Genomic DNA, 11487 nt, shown 5'->3' on the forward strand with positions numbered 1-11487 from the left:
ACAGACCCCTGCTGTGTTCTGGGCACTGTACCATGGCCTCAGGATAGGATGTAGAACAAGACAACTTCTCTGTCTTTAAAGTTACCCAGGGGTGCAGGGTTAAAGAACAAACAAACAAATGTTTAAAAAAACAGGAAATAGAAAATGATCTTGTAGCTAGAAAATGTATTCCATAAGCTTAAACAACAAAGAAAAATCCATGCCTTTTATTGATGTCAACAAAGAATGTTGAAAATATTTAGGGTGGAAAGTGAATTCACTCTCTCCTGGGTAAAAACTGAAGGAGAGAAAAAGCCATCCAGAAAGCGTTCTGTAGAAACTTGCCTATGAAATGTAATCAAAGCAATGGGAGATTACTTTGGCATTCACCTGTAACGGACTGCGGATCTCTTCAGTCCGTGATAGGATTTTTCCTCTATCCTGGGGCCTACACGTGTTTTTCTCTGCTTTGGAAAGGAGGGCTGCCCATAAGCAGGCGTGCTGCCTGCTGATCTTGGTTGTTTTCCCCAGATATAGCACCTTGGTACAATCAGGAAGGGCAGCTCCTTGTTACCTGCTTGGGTGGAGCAGGGTGGTCTTCATGCTGACTCTGCTCTTACCCATTTGGTGCCTACAACCCAATCCCATTGTCCCAGCCATTCCCTCCTCTACATCCCCTTGGTCTCTCCTCTTCCCCTACCTGTGGAATCTTGATTTCATCTCAGGGAAAAAGTGCTTGGATGTGCCTGTTACCCCAGCCTGCTACTTATAGCAGGACAATGAACTCTAGAACTTGAGAACTTTAGGGCTTAAAATATTTGAAATGCACAAAACTCTGCTACAAGTTCCAGAAAAATCATTTGGTACTCAAAAAGCCAAAAACTGCCCTCCTCGTCCCCTAGTTTAGCTGTGGTGTCCATTCTCTGAGGCAAGTGGGATGGAATTGTCCTCGGGGTTTGGGTGGGGCACAGGATCACAATAGAAGTACTGGCTGACAATTCTAAAATATCTCTTTTCAGAGCTTCAGAAGCTGACCTTCAAATCAACATCTCCATTTGGATGTCCTGACTCATGGCTTATTTCTGTTTGCCTCACTTCTACCTAACTGGATTTTCCTTTTGAATTCTTTATACCAGCTTGTGCCCTGAGCAAGCAAAAACTCTGAGTCTTTCTTTCCCTCAAACTCCACTTCTCCCAGCTGACTAATCCTCTAGTTCTAGATTGTTCCGTATTTACTATCATTGCCCCAATTCAAGACACTGCTAACAACCTTCTGACTTGTCCCTGTAGAGCAGAGTTTCTTAACATTGGCACTATTAACGTTTTGGACGCGATACACGTTGTGTGGAGGCGTCTGTCGTCTGCACTGTAGAATGTTTAGCCGCATCGCGGGCCTCTAACCACTAGATGTCAGTAGCACCCCTCAGTCCTAACAATCCAGACTAGGACTGTGTTGAGCCATGTTGGAGCATGAGGCAAAAGGAAATGTTGTGTGCCCTGTATACACTTATTAAAACGTCCTCTCGCATTTTGAACCAAGTGTAAAAAGTTAATGAAAGTTCTACAACGACAACAAAAAGACTGAATACACTGCATGCAGATGTAAAATTTGAAGGGGAAAAAAAAAAGACACCCATGAACCAATCTAGAGAACTTTGCAGGGCCCAGTACAAAATGAAAAAATAGGGCCCCTTCGTTAGAAATTATGAAACATTTCAAGATAGTGACAGAAGAACATTAAATCAATGTGTGGCGCCCTTCTAAACGTTGGTTCCTTCTGAATGCAGGGCCCCGTTTGACTGCACAGGACTCACACTCATGAAGCTAGCTTTGAACCCCACATTACCCAAACTGCCTGATGGGAAATGTGACAGCTATTTGGGCTCTGGGAACTTCAAGCTGATTGGAAACAACTGTTCCTATTGCATAATAACACAGAGTCCTAAAACAAACAATGTTGTGAATTCTTGGCATTAATTTTGACATTAAAAAATATTGCATTAAAATAATATTTATCTTCATCACTGAGGATTTTGGCACCCTCTGAAATTTTGCACCCGAGGTGAATTCCTCCCCAATCTGAGCCCCAATCCAGACTTTATTAAACGTTCTCTACTGATTTAGAGCAGTGGTTCTCAAACTTTGTCCTGTATCAAAATTACCTGGAGGGCTTGTTAAAACACAAACTGATAGAATCCCACTCCCAGAATTTCTGATTCATTAGGTATGGGGTGGGGCCTGAGAATTTGCATTTCTAAGTCCCCAGGTAATGCTAAAACTGCTGGCTCAGGGCACATTGAGAACCACTACTTTATAACCCTCCTTCATGTCATGTCAGTGAGACTATTTCTAAAATATAGGGTACTTCTCTGCTTAAAACTCTTCGATAGGTCTCCAGAATATGGCTATAGAATATGATAGATGCTCCTAGGCATGGCATACATTGCTCCCACGGGCCTCCTCTCATGCCCCCCACTTGATACTCTAGTAATATGGGACTGAATGACATTTAAACATCCTTTAATGCTCAAGTCAGCTGTCATCACTTCTAGAAAACTTTTTTTTTTTTTTAAGGAGGGTGCAGCTCACAGTGGCCCATCTGGGGATTGAACCAGCAACCTTGGTCTTATTAGCACCACACTCTAACCAACTGAGCTAACCAGCCACCCCTAGAAAACTTTTTAACCTTCTACATTGAGCTAAGTGCCTTTTCTTTGTCCTCCCATTGCACATTGAGTGTACCTCTCTGTTAGCATTTAATTTTGTATTGAAATGATCTGTTAATATGAATGTCTACCCCTTCAGATGGCAGAATCCTGGAGGGCTAGGATTATCTTAACTCCTGTAGTCCCTGATGCGGTCTGTGGCAAACAAGTGCTCCAACTGCATCTAAAGAACTGAGCTGAACTAACCCGAGTGATATTCTGTTTAGTGTACCAGTGAAACACAGAGAAAAAGAATACAACCTCACATGATGGCTAGAGATGTAAGTGCACAGGGGGAATACAGCTGCGTCTCAAGAGTCTTGAGGTTTTAGGGTCTGGCAGACAATTTTTTAATGATCTCTATGAGCCTAAAGTTTTTTTGTGCACAATTAGCCCTTAATATGTTATTGGTGACCTCTAGATCCTATTGATGGCAATAGTCATGTAAACTGTGAAAATGAAAATACAGCTAGGAAAGGAAAAACGTGAAACATTGGTTAGAAACAGTAAGAAATGCCATCAGAAAGAAAGAGCAACAGTATAATAGAATGGTTTAGAATGACACAGGTAGGAAAAAAAGAGCACAGAAGAAAAAACAATTCTTAGATTCAGAGGAAAAGTGTATTTTTTTCCACTAAAAGGTAATTTTTATAATGTTAAAATTCTTCAGTAATATCTATTATATTAAAAAAGTTTCAAGAAATAAGTTGGCTTCAGAATAGGTGTGAAGACTCATTGTATAATAGAAAAGATTAACACTAAACTTCAAGGTACAGAGTTACCATATGAATCCATTTAAGAAAAGTTTGTTTGGATGGTTGGCTTCTGATGTCATGGAAAAGGGATGGAAACGATGAAATTCACAATCCCTCAAAAGAGAGAGTGATCTGCCATCTGCCACGGGAAATGTTAGATGGCTTTTAGGACAAAGTAAGTCAAAATTCTGACATAAAGGTGTTACCCATCAAACTTAAAGAAAGGAAGCTGCATGGCAGTGCTTCAAATTCCAATAATATCTCCAAACAAATGTATTTGTAGTAAGTTTCCAGGATCCTGATTTCCATCATATGTCTTTGATGTTTTTCCACATCTTTTTAGATACATATATTCTGGTTAGGGAAATTTGAAAGTAATCTACCTCATTTGAAATTGTAGCTATACGTTTATGGAATAAAACTTTGGTAGATAGAAAAGTCCTACTTCAAGGAAGGACTTGCTGCCTCGGCTGCTTGGAATTCAGTCAACTGACAGCGTCCAGCTGCCACTCCTATCAGGATTTCCCTAAACTGTTGCCATGCCCTTGCACACACTCTTCCATCCAATTACTGATAAACTGATGGCATTCTTGGTACATTTCAGGTGTCTGTGGGTAACTGACTGGAATCATATATACTCTAGGACCTCCCCAAGGCATTTCCTGCGGCTTGGGGAGCCTACATCGCAGTTCTCTCTCCAACCTACATCCTACCCTTCAAACAGGAAGTTGATCCCTAATAAATATGAAGCATGCCAAGCCCCCTCTTAGCTTCTGCGTTCACAGAATTAATTGGAGACAAATATTAATGAGTTTATGAAATAAGACACATTTGTAGTTCTTCATCTCCTTTACTAATCAAGCGAGAGCTAGAATATGGATAGATGGATAGAATGATGGGTGGATAGATAGATGAATAGATAGATAGATAAGATAGATAAAGTAGATATACCTATATGAGGTCAGACAATTAAGTTCGCAAACTCATCCTAGAAAAAGTGCTACATACCTCATTGCTAAATATCACTACGGTCACCTTTGAAGTACTCCCCTTGGGAAGCTATGCACCGACGCCAGCTCCTAGTCCACCCTTCAAAGCAATTTTGGAACTCTTTTTCTGGGATGGACGTCATATTACCCTTGATGTCCTGAATGTCATCAAAATGTCTTCCTTTCACTATTTCCTTTATCTTCAGGTAAAGAAAGAAGTCATTGGGGGCCATATCAGGTCAATAGGGAGGGTGTTCCAATACAGTCATTTGTTTACTGGTTTAAAACACCCTCAAGACAGTGCCGTGTGAGCTGGCGCATTGTTGTGATGCATGAGCCATTAATTGTTGGTGAAAAGTTCAGGTTGCCTAACTTTTTCACGCAGCCTTTTCAGCACTTCCAAACAGTAAACTTGGTTAACTCTTTGTCCAGTTGGTACAAATTCATAATGAATAATCCCTCTGATATAAAAAAGGTTAGCAACATTGTTGCAAGAAGTTTGCAAACTTAATTGTCAGATCTCAAATATCTACATTTATATTAGTTTTTATTCTGCAATCATTCTTTTCTTGATGTAGGAGAGTCCTGGGATTTTCCATTCATTATCTTCTCCAAGTAATAGAATCAGGAAACTACATTCAGAAGCAGAACTAATTATTCACTCATTCACTCAACAAACATTTAGGGAGTGCCTACTCTATGCCAGGCCCTTTAGGTTCCTAGGGCCAAAGAATTTAAAGTATATGAGAGAGAGTTTCTGCTCTCTAAGAATTCCATCTAGTGTTAAGGAAAAACTTTGCTACTGGCTACAAGGGAGGAAACACTGATTATAGTGAGGAGACAGAGAAGGACTTGATTACTTTGGCTTATGTGAGGCAGGAGAAGCCACATAGCAAAAAGTTTTTCAGGATGTAGAGGTGATTAAGTGGTAAATAGGGTGGCATTCCAGTTCTTCTCAGCAGAGGGAACAACACATGCAAAGACTAAACACATGAAACAAATCAGCACCTTTGGGGAGGGTAAGTCTTTAGGTCTGGCACCACCCTCTCTGCTCAGCTTTTCCACATTCTCTTTGCATGAAACACTCTTGACTCTCCTAATTTTTCACCTGGATTAACTCCTGTCCTTGTATCTTTGTTAGGATATTACTTCCTCCAGGAAGTCTTCCTGGATTCCCTCAAGACTGGGTTAGATGAGTCTGTACAGTCCCACAGTGTCTAGTACTTCTACCTATCACAGAATTTATTAGACCATGCTTTAATTGCTAATCTACTTGTCAGTGTCCCTCTGACTAGACCATAACCTCCTTGAAGGCAGAGGTTATGAAATAAGAGATCATTGCCAGATCTCAACACAGTGCCTGAAAAATAAAAGGTACTGTTTGTTGAACGAATAAATGAATGCTGCTAAGTGCAATGAAGTTAGGAAGGCTTGTTTTATTTATTTAATAAACATTTATTCAGTGCTCGTTATGTACTAGACATCTGTAGGCACAGGAAATAACAAGGAATGAATGGAACAAGAAATCTCATGAAGCTTACATTCTAGTAGGGAAAGCTAGACGATAGACAAACTGCTATAAAGAAATATAAAGCAGAATGGAGGAGAAGAAACTTCTTATTTTATAGGGTAGTCAGGGAAGACCTCGCTCATAAGGTTATATTTGAGCAAAGTCCCAAAGGATGTGAGGGAATGAGCTATAAATATTTGGCAGCTAGTATTTACATGTACATTGGAACCACCACCAGCAACACTTCTTAAAAATTACCCCACTAATTTTGGTTCTATATGAGTGTCATGGCTAATAGCTCTCAGCTATGTGGGTAATGTCATCAAGGATTTTTGTTAAACTCTCACTTTTCTTGTGACTATTTCTTTAGGTACTAGCAAAGCATCTCAAGTTTATTATTTTACAGTCCATTTTATAAGGGTTCTTGTAGTGGTCAGGAAATCTCTGTTTCTAAAGCATTTCAAAATAGACTAACCCAAACAATACCTACTATCAGCACAAATATTTTATCTTTTGTTCCCTGGCATGTCTGGGCAAGAGCAATTAATATGGCCATCCGAACTCATTTAATTTCTATGAGAAGTTTACATTTCAAGGGTAAATTCAAATCCGTGATTGCCTAGCCTTCTTGGCAATGTTTAGTTTTTCTTTTTCAGTATGAACCATTACGAAATTAAATCAGGGATACTCAAGGGAATCTCTTCAAGGTCTGTAAGGGACAGGCAGAGTTCCCTAAAAGAGGTCAAGCAATCATAGGTTTCTCTTTTTTTAGGTAAAAGAAGGAGAGTGGCTATATTAGTGATGTGGGAAGAGCAATACAACAATATTTTATAAAGATTAGGTGACTAGATGAAAAGTGATGAGCACGTTCTATCAGTAAAAGAGCCTATATAGCATGGGAACCATGAAGTATAGTGGAGACCTTAAAACAAAACAATTGAAGGTTTTACATATTTTACTGTTGTTGTCACACTTTAAGACAAGGTTTGTTTTGAAACCTATGTTTTGGTTACTCAATGAAATGCTGAAATAAGCAATAAGCCTCTAATGATTATTACGTATTTAAATTAATACAACTGTACCTCTACTGCTAGTATTTATTCAGACTTTTTATGAACAAAAGGGAAATTTGAATTGTGAAGACAGAATCCTGGAAAACACATTTTGATAGACAGTTATTGTACCAGGCTTTGCGCTTACACATGAGCATGCTTTTTTAAAACTTGAAAAGTACACAATCATAGAAAGATATTTGTATTTAAGAAAGATATTTTCCTTAAATATGGTTTGCCTAAGAAGATAAACTCTCTTTTTCTTGTCAGGTGTGTGTTTAGGATTTTTTTTTTAATCCTAAATTTATTAAACAAGAGAAAACTCTCATATCGGTTTTGAATGAATTAAAATTTGAAAACTTTTGGACAAACCTAACTATGACTGTTTTCCTTACTTTTATAGGATGATGGAGCAACTCTTTGTGTTACCTAGTAGTCATTTTAGGAAACTGAAAGATACTTCAGGCATAAAAGGCATCTTAACAGTTTTAATATTCTGAATTTGAGGATTGAATTTAGGGAAGGCAACATCAAGAATGATTAAAGGAGACAGATTCATAAATACCTAAAGACAAAACAATTTTCAGCAAAGTTGTAAAAACACAGCAATAAACAACAATGGTTGCTAGGAATTTAACTTTTTTTCAAAAGTAAGGACTCAAAAAAAAAAAAAAAGATTTAAGACTACATCAAGAAACACAAAGAGTTAGCTGAATAATTTGATGACCTCTACTGATCTGCACATAAAATAATGTATTCGTTTTACAGAAAAAAAATCCAAGTTCTAATTTTATTCCTTTTGTATTTTATTCATGTAACAACCTACAGTAAAGGACTTATTGATATACCTTTATATGTATTCATTTCCACATACATATACAGATATATAAATGTACAAATAGGTATTAATTTGAAGCCTTTAAACTATAATTTTAAAATATAATTAACTTAATAATCGAGTAAATAAACAATGCATATATCATAGTAAATTTACCATCTAAATAAACTATAACTTTCTTTATAAAAAACAGAAAATCATGTATTACCACTTGATATATATTTGTATTTTAAAAATATTATCTAGTGTAATTAAACATTTATATTAATTGCTGTATTTAACCAAAGTTACCAACTTTTATTTTCTTCAGACACAAAAGACAACTAGAGAATTGAAAACCAAAATTTGTTTAGCTATTATTTTCTCCTTCAGCACTAGTTTCATGTAATTTTAACAAATTTGAGGAGTCAAAACTAACAAACAAAATTGTGTGTGTGTGTATGTGTGTCTGTATGATACCATCTAAATATATTTGCATATTTTGTTAATCTAGTGTCAATTTAAGTAATAAGGGTAACTTAGTATTATGTTTAGTGACGAATGTTTGTATCTGTTTTTTTGGTTTTGTTTTTTTTTTTTAGAAACTGTCCATGCATCCAAAGATTATTAATTAACTTAAGAATTTCTCTAAAGTTTTAAAGTTAAAGATTTGGAAATTACTAAAATTCAGCTAAAAACATCAAATCCTTATGATTTGTAGCTTTGTAAGAATTTCATAAAATTAAACCCTTTGAACAGACATTCATTATCATTCCATTTAGTTCAAAACAATTTTATATGTATAATTTTTCACTTAAAGCAAGCTATGAAAACAGTGGTAATTCATTTAATTCATAAAACCAATATAGAAAACTTGAGAAATTTGAATCACAAGAAATTTAACCCTTGTCTTGAACAAATCAAACTATTATGTTGACATTATTTTTATATACTATACTAATTTTTAAAGATGCAATCATGACAAAAATTCTGCTTTTATCTTAAAATTGAAGGCTTTTCTTCTTATATCATAGCTGTTATGCAGGCTATTATGTAAATATACTTTTTAGTGTCAACAAGAAGAAACACAGTTTAATAACTTTTTCTTTTAGATATTTTTGACTGCTTATCTTGACTATTCCTAGAGTGAAAACATAACAACTGATTGCTTCTTTAAAATTAATTAATCTTTAAATTTTCCTAAGAGAAGGAAAATAGAGAGGAAAGGAAACAAAAAATGTGAGGGAGCCAGCTTCAGAGAAATATGAAATTGTTTTTGTAAAATGCTAATTATGTTCCTTCTGTAAGGAGGTGGAAGACAATTTAAATATAGAAAAGTAAGTTTTATATATACACAGACAAAAAAGAGTGCCGTGCAGTTGGTTTTGACATAATTTGAATCCTTTACAATTGTATCAAGCAATCAATTAAAATATCAGGTCTCATTAACCTCCAAAGTATAAAAACCAAAGAGGGGATATTTCTTGAGTTAAACATAATTTTCTCTCTTTTCGACAAACAAGACAATCAATCTCTGTAAGGAGGTTTCTTCATTCTTTTTTTTTGGTCTGAGACACTTCTCAAATGAACAACTTTGTTCATGCCAAAATTTCCCGCAAATGGCCACTGCGTTCTAAATGTTCTAAATTGTGCCAATCAGAAAGTTTAGTGTACGAGTTAGCATAAAAAAGAAAACATGAAGACAGTGGATGGTTAGCCTGGAAGAGGCGCAGTTTTATATTGGAAAAAGAAATCCTGAGAACACAATGGTCTATTAGCATGGATTCTCTAACTTTGTGTCTCCAGAGCTTGGCCAAACGCTAATTGCCACTAATCCAGAGCTAAACAGAATCTCCCAATTGGGTGCAGATTTTGAAATTCAACAGAGCAATTCTCAGGAAAACAAGGACAAGACTGAGGGAGAAATCCTTATAAGGTTTGTAAAGGTAAAAGTTCATTCCAACTTCTCAAGCTGGTCTGTGGAGACTTTTGAACTCCTTAGCCTCCTTACTCAAAGGTGAACTTGTTAGACCTCCTCTCCTTACAAATATGAAAATGTTTTTGTACAAAGCTAATTAGGTTCCCTCTGCAAGGAAAGGGAAGAAATTTTAGATTCTCTCCATATAGAGTTTTCCTTTTGTAGACAGCACTCAAATGCTTGTTCAGCAGGAGTAGATACGTAGGTGTTGGCTAGAAACTAATTTTGCCAATGAAAAGTACAAAACTGGTTAGGTGTTTTTGTTTTTTCAAATCTCAAGGGAACTTATTCTTATGGAAACAAAACAAACCCAACACTAAAGGGCTTCAAGGCAATGTTGGAGCTCAAATTAGCTTGGACAGGTAGAAACAGGGCTCTCAGATGTGCATAGGATTCCTGACTTGTGGGTCCTATCCAGGGTGGTAAGGGTTTCAGCTACCGTGTTTCACTGAAAATAAGACCTAGCTAGACAACAGCTTTAATGTGTCTTTTGGAGCAAAAATTAATATAAGACCAGGTCTTATATTATATTATATAAGACCAAGTATTATATTATATTATATTATATTATATTATATTATATTATATTATGAAGACCTGGTCTTATATTATATATTATATTACAGTAAAATAAGACAGGGTCTTATATTAATTTTTGCTCCAAAAGACGCATTGGAGCTGATTGTCCAGCTAGGTCTTATTTTTGGGGAAACATGGTAAGTCTGGGTGAAACATCGATTTCTGTCAATTCCCTCCAAAGACCACTGGGTACACACTTGTAGTTGAACAAGTTGGGTGTGTTGCTTGTTGCAGCTGTGATGAACACACACTATGGGAAACCACGAAGTCTCAGTAGGTAAGTGGGTATAAAAAGAACTTACAGGATGTGGGCTTTAATAAAGCAAATGAGGCAAAGAGATGGGTAAAGTGAATATGGGTAAAGTCTATATGGATTTTCTATGTACTATTTTTATTCTTTCAACGTTTCTTTGTTTGGAATTTTTCTAAAAGTAAAACTTAAAAAATAATAAATCTAATTAGGCTGCATATGTATATACAGAGGGTGCCAAAAAATGTATACACATTTTAAGAAAGGAACAAAACTGTATTAAAATTGTAATACTCAATATATACCGATAACAAAAGATGAATACAAGTCATGTGTATACATTTTTTTTAGCACCCCTGGTGTATACATATAAAAATTTAAACAACCAGATGTCAGCTAGGCCCTCTCCAACCCTTGAGATTTAGATCAGTTTGGCACACTCTCTTCTCCTTGTGGCCCAACCAAATTCCATAGCTGTGGAAGAATTAAGGCACACCTAAGACTTCTGTGATTTCTCTGGATGCAAATATCCTTGTGGTCACCTCTGCCTCTGGGCTTCTGTTATTGTGTTTTGTTTCTGCCCTAAGCATCAACTCAGACGTGAAATGTGGTCCCATCCACTTACATACACAAAGTATTTGAGTGTTACAGACGTTACAGGGTCCACATTGTGCACCATGGAGCGAACAACTTAAAATCACACGTTAGACTTCCTGTTCTTAAAAGTCTTTGGGACCGCCCCTTGGGATTTGTCACTGCCCCTTCACCCTATGCCATGCCAGCTCTTTGTCAGCCTGCTGTCTTCCTGTGCCTTCTTGGTCCCTCTCTTCTCTTCTCTTCTCTCAGAAATAAATAAAATTCCTTTCATTTTCT

The sequence above is a fragment of the Rhinolophus sinicus genome, linkage group LG05 (genome assembly GCF_036562045.2).
Source record: "Rhinolophus sinicus isolate RSC01 linkage group LG05, ASM3656204v1, whole genome shotgun sequence".
NCBI lineage: Eukaryota > Metazoa > Chordata > Mammalia > Chiroptera > Rhinolophidae > Rhinolophus > Rhinolophus sinicus.